General features: G+C 40.3%; 1 protein-coding gene across 1 annotated transcript in view; it reads right to left on the reverse strand.

Moving 5' to 3' along the window:
* Nucleotides 1-12185, reverse strand: part of TBC1D9 (TBC1 domain family, member 9 (with GRAM domain)) — a 134486-nt gene that overhangs the window by 97975 nt on the left and 24326 nt on the right. The gene's annotated exons all lie outside the window — the stretch shown is intronic.

The following is a 12185-nucleotide window of genomic DNA, read 5'->3' on the forward strand; positions in this document are numbered from 1 at the left end:
AAAAAAAAAAAAAAAAAGTAGAGTACTAGAGTAGGGGGGCCCTTCTTTGCAAAGTAATTACAAAGTCATTTCCAGGAAACCCTTCACTTTTCATGCTATAAACTTGTCACAACAGAGGGGTACGATACCAACGATATCACTCACTCCTTACATCCTCAGTTAGAAACTGATGAGCAAAAACACAAGGTGGGAGAAATTATTTTATATTATTGATTAATGGGGAAATTTAAAGTAATGAAGAACTTACGTTTCTTTCACCCTTAATTATATTGTCTACACCTAGTTCCTTAAAGCAAAAATCACACCCACACCCACACCCTCTACAATCCACTATGCTGATTTAAAACATGCTCATTTAAACTGAGTTTAGAGTAATGGGCGTTCTAAAAATAAAAACCAAACACCACCACCACCACCAAAAAAAAAAAAAAACACCTCCAGGTTTGGTCTCAATCTATCTTTGCATTTAATAAAACAATAATGCAATGAAAGACTTGGGTTATATCAAAATAAATATTTTTAAACTTTTTAAAAAGATAGTCACCTACAAGAATTTATTTTATGCCAGTGTTTTTCAAAGAATATCCTCCTTGAATAAACAAAGGTTTCCCTTTCTTCCTCACATTCTGTTACATCACCCTAAATAAGTCATAATCCTTATTATGACTTATGTAGAGAACCAACATATGTTCCCTGAACCAGGAGATGCAGACAGGAGCTTTTGCCCAACTTTCCTGTGTTGTTTTGTAGTTGGGGTTGGGAAGGGGGTCAGGAAAGAGAGAGGGAGAGGGAAAAAGCCCAAGTTGTTGTTGTTTAAAATTTCCAGTTATAAAAACAACCATATTTAAGCTGCTTCTTCAAACTGTGCAGGGCTTCCTGTTCAATAGCTATGACATAAATGATTCAATAATGGCAATGATTCTTTGTTGATGGCTAATTCACCATCCATAATCCTTTTAGACATGACTCAGCTTTCCTCTTGGAACAATATTTCATTTATGACTATCAAATTAATTTCTCTACAGCATGTTAGCTATAACCATATACTGGGTTCAATAAACCTTCATTTTCAGCTGAAAATGAGCAAGGACAGCACTAGGCATCTCATCTCAGAACTTGCTGGCTTCAAAACTTTTCCTTTGCTGGTCGAAGACCGGGTGCTCTGTGAAATCTAGGACACAGATCAGGGAAACAGATTCTTTCTACAGCTCAGTTGCAGCGTGAAGATTATGTGATTGGGAGAAGTATGTGTTTCATGTTCTCAAGGTTCCCAACAGGGTACAACACAGTGCAGTCATGAAAGACAGACTGGAAAGCCATGGTATCCCCAGGAGCCCCCCAACCTATTTCTCTAAGTCTACAGGCCACAACTTCCCAGTGGTACCCTAGAAAATGATGAGAAGCTAGCAATATACCTATTGTATTGGTTCTTAGGATACCTTTTGTGCCCTGCAAATACTATCATTTTCTAAGTATTCCATGACATGAAAATAGGTAGAAAGCTCTGTATTAGAATAAATAAAGCATTAAAAGCCTTTTAGATAATACTGCTTTACACTACAAAATTTCTAGACATTTAATTTCAATGCATACTGATGGGATTCAATTGAGTTAATAGTATATAGTTTCCCCATAATTTGCTTTTAAAAAGTTAACTGAAATATGCTTTATTTTATTTAAATGTGATATACCTAGTTTTTTCTGTTCCTTTTTTAAGAAAAAAAAAGTACATTCAGCTATGCACATTGGGAGGTGACTCACAGGACATTCGCCTGATCTTTATGCTAATTCTTGGAACATTTTTATTTAGACAGAACAATCCCCTCTTTGCAAAAGTGTGAGCATCTCTGGTCTTCATTCCTGTCTGCTCTGAACGAACCCTGAGGAAAACAGAGTCAGAGCTACCCTATGTAATCCTCCAGTAATAATTACCCCACATAAATCCAGGGCCTCATACCTCCTTAGCTCTTCCCAGACAGTCCAATGAATAAGCAACAACAATGACTGAACACTTTACAATGAACGAGCCACATGATTAGGAAATTACCAACACGGTTATTTTCAAATAATTTCCAGAAGATGACCAGGGAAACCCCCAGAAAAACTAAGTTCACAGAACTTAAATCCAAAAGAGCACCCCGCAGTCTAAGGAAAAACATTTAGATGTTTGTTCTGGCCTATTTCTATGACAGCAATACGAATGTCCCTGACATTCCTACCTAGTGTTGTGTAAAGTAATCAGAGAAAATGGATTCAGTCTGGGCGTGGTGGCTCACACCTGTAATCCCAGCACTTTGGGAGGCCAAAGTGGATGGACCTCTTAAGGTCAGGAGTTCAAGACCAGCCTGGCCAACATGGTGAGGCTGTTTTTATTTTTGTAAAAATACAAAAAAAATTGGTATTTTTAGTCTGTACTAAAAATACAAAAATTAGCTGGGTGTGGTGGTGGGTGACTGTAATTCCAGCTGCTTGGAGGCTAAGGCAGGAGAATCACTTGAACCCAGGAGGCGGAGGTGACAATAATCATGCCACAGCACTCCAGCCTGGGTGACAGAGCAATACTCCATCTCAAAAAAAAAAGAAATTGGATTCTTCATTTCCTCACTCACAAGCTGTGTGGTTTCAGACAAGTCACTGAGCTTCTCTGAGTCACAGCTTCCTGCCACTAACTGTATCAGGGATATTTCATCTTCCCTGCCAGTCTCCCAGGGTTGTTGAGAAACAGATGGTGCTTCAAAAACTGTGGAGTCTCTCGGTCATGTAATCTAACTAGGATTTTTCTTTAATGCTTAACTTTGGAGCAGGGAAGGAGCTTCAAGACATAAACTTGCATCTTCTTTTTCTACAGAGAAGGAAGCTGGTCACTGGATGGAAGTGCTTGCTAAAGTTATGTCCCGAATCCCAGGAAGTAGTCACCATGATTTTTAGTGTCTAGAAGAGGTGAAGGAAAAATATGGCCTTAGTCCCGGAGGCATGTGATTTCATCCTTAGCATGATGAAATAGACACTGAGCACCTGTGGAGAGGATGCTTTGCTGGGCACTGGAAATATAATCTATCACTGATGTCTCTGAGAATAGGATCTGGCTGCAAAGAAAGAAGCAGCACATACAAATAGCAATCATTAAAGTGGTCATTTGCTCAGTCAGTTCAAGGGTACGTAGCTCAAGGGTAATAGAGAAGATGTTATACGGTACTTACCCAAGGCTGGCGTACTCACGCAGAAGACTGTTTTGAACTGCCTCCTGGAGTTGGGTTTGGTAGAAGGTAGCTTTTCAAAACCACAGGCTTTGTATTTAAGAACCTGGGTGGAATCCCAGTTCCACTGCTTCCTAGGGTCATGACCTTGGGGCAAGCTATATAATTGATAAAAACCACAATTTCTTCACCCATTTCGTGAAGATAATAGTATCTTCCCGAGAGGTTGTGATGAGGATTAAAGGAGATACTGCACATGAACCAATTTTGCACAGCGCCTGGCACTTGGTAGGTGTTTAATAAACAGCACTGATTGCGGTTGCTGAAGTGTGGCAAGGCAGCCCCCAAGGTGGAAAGGCACATGGGAACGTGTGGGGAGCAGTAAGTCCATCAGCTCAATAGCAAGGGAGTGAGTGCTTCAAAGGCTTGGGGTAGACATCAGATTGTGGCGGGCGGCCCCATGCTAAACTGCTTAAACTTTATCAATAAAACAAAATGTTTCTGGGCTCAGGAGTCACATGTGTTGTTGTATAAAAACCACTCTAACAACAGTGTGTGGTAGTTAGGAAAGAGACAACAGGAGCAGAAGACCAGCTAGGAAACTTCTTATGAGGAAGAGGAGATTGATTAGGCCCCTTCTTTTAGGCTAGGAGGTTTCCTAATACAGAATTATCTCTTTAATCTGCACAAAAACCCAGCTAATTATTATCTCCATTTCACAGATGAGGAAATGGAAGCTGAGACATTAAGTGAGCAAAGCTATGATTTGCTCTACTGTCCAAGTCAATCCACTTTGCTGCTTCCCACACACAGGAAATGTGGGCTGTGGCCCGTCAAGAGGAGTGAGGATAGCAGCATATTACCTGGGTGGTAATATTGGCCACCCCAGAGAAGGGGGCAAGTTCTCTGCTGTTATTATTTCTGTTAGGGGAAAGGCTCCTCAATCTACCCTCTTCCTGGAGGAGTAACCTTTGAAGAGCTGGCTTCTAAGGTGACCCATAAGCTTCTAACCTCGGTGACAAGTTTCAACCTCAGCAGGTTTAATATTTTCTGTTTGTTCTCTGGAAGGGAACAACATGGCCCTTGTAGGTGAGACCACAGACCAGCTCTTTGTGTGTGCGCCCAGACGGGAGCCACTGTGGCCCAATCGGCAAATGCAGCTCCTTTCCTTCTTGGCTCCTGGAAAGTGCTCTTTCTCCGAGGTCACAGCCCTCACTCAGCTCAGCCAGCCTTTGAAGGAGGTTCCCAGACTTGTGCCGCACCTGACTGCCAGCAGATAAGTGGACCTAGAAGGGTGGGGAAGACTGGAGATCCTGGGGGCCCCTCTCTGAGGGTGCAGCAGGGTCTGGGGAACATGGTCCCCATTTGCACTGTAAATCTTGTTTATATTCTGGTTGGCTTTGTTACAAAAAGGCAGAAGTGAAACTAAAAATGTACTAGATAGGCTACGCATACACTATTTCAATTAACTCTTGAAACAATAACCAAATATCACCAGTAATAGCTAACAGTGGTGACCTTATGCCAGGTACGCTCCTAACCACTTTATATGCATTTTCTAATTTAATCCTCACAATCCTAAAACATACATGCAATTATTATCCCTATTTGATGGATGAGGACACTGGGGCATGCAGTTACCAGGTGGCAGCTAAGTGGCAGCTCCAGTCATTGGGCCAGGGCGGCAGGACCCCAGAACCTGTGGCAGTGTTGATGCATCAGCTTCTAGGAAAAGTTCAAGGGAGTTGAGGATGCTCAGAGAGAAGTCGCACAAATACAAAGAGTAATAATTGGACTTTCTCTAGCTTCCAGAAAATTCAACCTTATTTCAATCACTACCTACTTCAGATTCCATAGCATCCTTCCCATTTTCATTTTTAGCTGATAATCTATAACAATTTCAGTATTCTCCTTAATCCCCACCTGTGTAACTTCTGGAATGTTAATAGATTCCAAACCCTCATCTTCCTGCTGGTTTTATTAATAATAGGATCATTTTGACCCAGTGTCTAGAATTGTTCTCCTGCGACTGAATGCCCATCTTGATAACTTGCCCAGCACCCCATATCTCCTGAGCACATAGTCCTTCTGTCTGCTAACATCTGCTCATCTCGGCCTAGACCTCAACCAACTGCCTTCTGCTGAACCCTTACCAGATTCCATGCCCAGCCTCGGTGAATTTACATACCTAGCCCATTCTCCCAGATCTGGCCTGTCCCATCACCAGACCAGGATTTTTACACCCCTGTCCTGTGACTCCTATAGGAGTCTGTTTTTTAATCAATAGAAGTAATAACTGAAGTGCAATTCATAGTAGCAGGGAGCCTGTGGAGGGTAAGAAAATGTTTACTCAGACCAAGCTTCAACCATAATAGCTTCAAATGGCATGAAAACAAGGAAAGGAACATGCCTGAGAAATTCCACTGATCACTTTTAAATTCCACTCATTCATTTTCCATAAATGAAAGGCAGGGAGGAAGCTCAGAAATAAAGAGAAGCAGCAATGTAAACCGCATCCAAGTGTGGTTTTGAAATCCTTCCCCTTAACCTTTCCATCTGGTACTACAAATAGACAGGTAAATCAATGTCTTAAAGCTAACACCATAAATATTTTTATTCAGCCTAAACTTGGGTCAGAGGTCTAAATATACTCCAACAGCAAATTCATTTATCATTCAATCATTTGTTCATCTGGGAAACATTTGCTAACTGACTTACCATGTGTCTGGCACTGGGCTGAGTCTTGGTAATGCCATGTTAAATCTTAAGGAACCTCGGGATGAGTAGGGAGTAGCAAGGCTGGCAAATCACATAATGAAAGAGAACACTAAAATTCTGACCGAATGATAATTATTAAAAGTGATACCCTTGTAAACTATCTTTTTACTCTTCAATTATTATTAAAACAACTAAAACATTATTTTCTGCTCCAGGTTGGTGTTATTTCTTTTTTAAATTTTACTTGGAAAAGACTCTCATCACTACTTTGTCTGAAATGTCACTCTCACTCCCTCCTGGACATACCTCTGATTCTCCCCTGTCCTTTCCTTCTCAGAACATGGATTACACCAGGAGTTCTCCTCCCCATTGAGTTATAGCTTATTACTCTTTGGGGTTCTCTCTCATCTCTCAATCCCTCTTTTTCTTTTCTGTCCCTTCCCCACTCTTTATTTGATTCAACCTCTTTGGGAGGGAGTAAACGTTTAATCTTTTCTTAGGCTATCAAATTACATTGTATAATGGAAATCATAGTACCCACTCATTAGAGTTCTTCCAAATAAGAAAAGCCTTACTGTGTCTGAGTGATTATGGCCTCTTGAATTACAAACTCTAATAATGTTTAGTAATTACTGTTACACGCTATGTACTCTCAGCTTCTCTTCTCAGGACCCTGGGTAGCCTGCATGAATACAAAGGATGTCCATGTTTCACAACTTATGACTATTATGGCTTCAACTTGCGTTACCAGTGTCCTTGAAGGGTTTAATATGAGAAAGTGTCAGCCACAGATCTGGCTTCAGGTCTTTATTCCCAGAATTTTTTTTTGTTCTTGAGACATGGTCTCACTCTGTCGCCCAGGCTAGAGTACAATGGCGTGATCTGGGCTCACTGAAACCTCTGCCCCCTGGGTTCAAGCGAGTCCCCTGTCTCAGCCTCCCAAGTAGCTGGGACTACAGATGTGCGCCACCACGCATGGCTAATTTTTGTATTTTTAGTAGAGACAGGGTTTCACCATAATGGTCAGGCTGGTCTCAAACTTCTGACCTCAAGTGATCCACCTGCCTCAGCCTCCCAAAGTGTTGAAATTCCAGACGTGAGCCACCATGCCCGACCTACTTCCCAGTCTTTAACATAGATTCCTTCAAATTGGGACAGGCTCTTAGAATTACCGAAATGAGAAAAATTTTAACATATAAGCCCCACAAACTGCCGTGTATTTATTTATCAATTTTATTTTTAGAAACAAGGTCCTGCTCTGTTGCCCAGGTTGGAGTGTATGGTGTGATCATAGCTCAAACTCCTGGGTTCAAACACTCTACCTAGCCTCCTGAGTAGCTAGGACTACGGGTGTGAGCCACCATGCCTAGCTAATTTATTTTTATATTATAGAGACAAGGTCTGGCTATTTTGCCTAGGCTGGTGTCAAACTCCTTGCTTCAAGTGATCCTCCCACCTCAGCCTCCCAAAGCGCTGGGATTACAGGTGTGAGCCAGCCAAAAATGTCAAGTTAAAAGATCAAAGCTCAACTATTGAGGTGGCATTGCTTTCTGAATACATTTGAGATACTAAAAGTCACAAAAATAACAAATGATGGCATATTTGTGAATGGGATCAAACAGGCCTGATTAATGCAAGGCCATGGCACAATGTCCCAGACCAGTTGGTCATTTCTACTCTACCTCTTCTTTCTTACCATCCACTCAAAAGTACCAAGAAAAAGAAATGGGATACAAGCTAAAGATGGAGCTGGTCTGTTAATAGTTCAATAGGCAACTGGAAATAGCTTTGCCCAGCACCAGCTCCCTGAAGCTATGCTACAGACAAGAATGATACAGAATGAGCCATAAATTTCCAGCCTCACATAGCTGTGATGTGGCCCAGGTACACAGTGGCCATTTTCTCAATGGCAACCTAACCACCACCGATACGTACAAATTTTTGAAAGTTTTCTTCAAAATTATCTTTGAATTTTAGAGTGGTGAAGGCTTTCTAACTGTGACTCACAATCCCAAAGCCATGAAAAACCTGATATATTCTTCTACATAAAAATTCAAACTTCTACATGTCAAAAACACCATTAAATTAAGAAAAATTGGAAAAAAAAAAAAAAAAGACTTGCCAATCAGATCACACACAAAAGGCTCATGTATCTAATATACAAAGTTCCTAAATTGGTCAATAAGAAAAGGAGCAACCAAAAACAAAATGGCAAAGAGCAAGTACAATTTATAGGAAAAAAACTATAAATGGCTTATAAACATGAAAAAATGTTCAACATCACTTAAAAGAAAATGCAAATTAGAAGTACACTGAAATATCATTTTCACTTGTCAGAATGGCAAAAATCCATAATATGGTAACACATTCTGTTTTGCAAGACTGGGAAAACAGACATTCCTCGCACATGGTTTGTGAGCATGCAACTTGGTAAAACCCCTAGGGAGGGCAATTTGGCAATACCTATCAAAACTGAAAATGCATATATCCAATGGCCCTAGAATTTCACTTGTTGAAATTTATTCCACAAATATATTTCACATTTAGCCCAATAACATATGTACAAGGCTATTTATTGCATCAGTTTTATAGTATATGCCTGAAAATAGAATAAATGTCCCTTAACAGGGGAGTAAATAAAATGATGGCATTGCCATATAATGGAATATGCAACCATAAAAATAAAAAGCAAAAGAATGATGACATGCTATGTTTTGATACAGAAAGATATACCATTGTATGGTAGATGAACCTGACAGCAATAACTTAAGCATACCCTGAGAACGACCCTGTATGGCCTATGCACCTGATTGTGTGTTCAGAGTTCCAAGCTAAGCAATCCAAGAGGAACCAACCTGGAGATTCATTCCTTATCTATGAGGAACATCTGAACACCTGTCAGGTCCAGTGGAACAAGAGCTGTTCAGAGGATGGGGGCCCTTTGTTTTGGTTTAAATGAAGGTTGCCGGGTGGAGGTTGTTATGGGGAGAGTGCTAAGTTAAAATGCGATATCAAGTGCATGCTTTTTACAACTGGTGGCAGTTCTCCTGTCCAGCCCACTGACACTGGACCACTCTGGAAATAAGTTCCCTCTAGTAAAACCCCATATCTCGTTTGCTGGATGCAGATATTTTCTTTGGCCTCTCAAGCCTGGTGCTGTCCCTCCTGGAGTTAATAGGGGTCAGGCACGGAAATTGTTCACTGAAAAAAGCATGGTATGGAAAAACTCTTTTGTACAAAGGTTTCACGGAAGTGGGGGATAAAATTACATACTGTAATTTGCTTGTACATGCAAAAAGAATCTGGAAAGCATGAAAAAATAAATACAGTGGCGACCTAGAATGGGTGACAATGGGGTAGTTGAGTAATAGGGCTGAGAAATTTTCCACTGTATGCTGTTTAATATCTTTGGACCTTCGAACCATATAAATATATTATTACTCAAAACTTTAAAAAACTGGCTGGGCACAGTGGCTTATGCCTATAATCCAGCACTTTGGGAAGTCAAGGCAGGTCTCTTGATCACTTGAGGTCCTGATCACCTCAAACTCCTGATCACTTGAGGTCAGGAGTTCAAGACCAGCCTGGCCAATATGGCAAAACCCCATCTCTATTAAAAATACAAAAATTAGCTGGGCGTGGTGATGCATGCCTGTAATCCCAGCTATTCAGGAAGCCGAGGAAGGAGAATCAATCAAACCCTGGAGATGGAGGCTGCAGTAAGCCAAGACTGCGTCACTGCACTCCAGCCTGGGTGACAGAGTAAGACTCTATCTCAGAAAAAAAAAAAATTAAAAAAAATTTTAAAAGTATATTTGTGCCTGTGTCAAATATATTTTTTGCAGAGAACATTAATAAATTATTAACCTCAAGAATTTGGGGATGCTTGAGGGAGAGCTGCTCAGGGTCAACATGCACAAACTTTTCTCCTCTTACATCTTTTCTTAAATGTGAATTATGGGGCTTGAAGGTAGAGACATTCTCACAACACCCCTACCCCCAGCACTACCTTGTCTTAAAATGGTGTTACTTAAATACACACAAACATAAAACCAAGTATAAACTTCTGTTCAAAGCTCATTTATAATATAATTATAAAAAATAATAAAAAATATTTACAAAGTAAATACGGTAAAATTATAAAACCAATGAAAGTCTGAAATAACCACATTTACTTACGTGCAAGATGAGACTGTTTTGTTAAAACTAAATCATGATTTGATCAGAAATGCCGTACAGAGTAACATGGCCCAAGTTCTCCTGAATTCAGCATACTACATTATCTTTTGTGACGCAAAGCAGTTACTCTACCACAACTTTTCTCTATTCTTTGCTTAGTGTGCTGCGAAATCATTTGCCCTTCTTTTGCCCAAAAGCATCTGTTACATAGTCAAGCTGCCTCTGTCATTTACTCAATATCTCACAACAACTGATAGGCGGTCAACCCAGTCATAAATCCAAGTGCCAACTCAAACACTTAAGTTGGGTGTCAGTGGTGAGTCATAAGGTGGTCATTCTGATAACCCCAAATAAACTTGTATCAAGGTTATCTTGTTAGCATTCTTAATATCAACACAAAAATGAAAATATCAAATGCAAAAATTACAGAGAGAACTTAGACTCTGAGTGGTATACAGATCCCCAGCAGTTCACAGAGTCTAGTGTGCAAAACACAGCCATAATGAGTTACCATCTAATTATCTGTAATTTGTTTGAAAGGCAATGATTGCCTCTATTCACTGCCCCAGTGGAAGACTCTGCCATGGATCTGATTCTCAAGCCTATGAGGGGTCAGACTCCTGACTACCTGGCTCTCTCCTGGCTCCTGCATCTGCTTTCACCTTTGATTCTCTGTTTGTCTCACTGCCCACAGCAGTGGGGCAGGCCAGGCCCCATTTTGGTGCCCACATTCAAGCTCTCAAAGCCCAGCCTGGGGCAGAGTCCCAAACCACCTATGGCCTAGGATGGAAGGGTGGATATTTTGTGATGCTATAATCCCCATCTAGCACAAATAACTATTTTCCATAAAGGCCACATATATTACAGTATGCATTTCAAAGCCTCTCATTAAGTCTTATCAAAAACCAAGAAACGAATTTCCATATTAAAAATCTATTCTTCTGATTCAGAATGTGCTAGTCGGCAGATTCTTGCTGAATACAGTCTCTTAAGCAAGGAAATTTCTCATACATTTCTGCATCCTTGGTGCCTACCTGTGATAAGCACCTAATATCTGTTCCATGAGTGAACAAGTGAATAAATGAATGAATGAATGAGTGATGAATTAGCCAGGAAGTTAAAGAAAGAAAAAAAAAAGGAATGGCAAAGCACCCATCAAAGTACTACACACTGGTAAACTCCACCTGAGCAGTCAGTTGGCCTTTCTTTGCTGTCTATAATTTCTCTAATTGCACAGAAGGAGTATTACCTTTTGCTAATTAAATTCTTTCTCCAGATAAAATTCTCGTTAAGAATCATAGTCTACCAGAAAAATATAGTAGAGTTCCCATGCACATTTATTTTATTTTACTTTATTTTTTTACTTTTAACTCTAGCTTCTATAGCAGGAAGGACACATTTATTTTTAAAGTATTTGCAGATGTAGTATAGGGAGTCATTCTGATATTTGGCCTGTTGCCATGGCTAAAGCTAAAACAAGCAGGTTCTACTGACCTAAAGTTAATAAAGAAGGTAAGATGGTAAACACTGTTCCACCAAATGCAGTGCACATAGTCATTATAAAGGTCACTGGCTACATACTGCAGACATTCTTTTGATACCATATTCTTCACTAGTCAGGAATGCTGGCCAAAATCCAATGTAAGGTGAAAAGAAACAAAATTCTGTCTCTCCAAGTCAGGTGTTTCTGGGTTATATTTAAAAATTTTTAACTTTAAATGGTAAAAAAAAAAAAAAAAGTAACAATTTTAACAAAGCTTTCAATTAATTTAAGTTAGCCATCTTAGAAAAGTAGAAATCTACTTTTTTTTTTTTTTTTTGAGACAGTCTTTACTCTGTCACCCAGGCTAGAGTGCAGTGGTGCAATCTCGGCTCACGGAAACCTTCACCTCCCAGGTTCAAGAGATTCTTGTGCCTCAGCCTCCTGAGTAGCTGGGAAGCTGGGATTATAGGTGCATGCCACCACGCCCGGCTTTTTCTTTTTTTTGAGAAGGAGACTGGCTCCATTGCCCAGGCTGGACTGCAGTGGCTTGATCTCGGCTCACAGCGACCTCTGCCTCTCAGGTTCAAGCAATTCCCCTGCCTCAGCCT

The sequence above is a fragment of the Colobus angolensis genome, unplaced genomic scaffold, assembly GCF_000951035.1.
Source record: "Colobus angolensis palliatus isolate OR3802 unplaced genomic scaffold, Cang.pa_1.0 Scaffold400, whole genome shotgun sequence".
Taxonomy (NCBI): Eukaryota; Metazoa; Chordata; class Mammalia; order Primates; family Cercopithecidae; genus Colobus; species Colobus angolensis.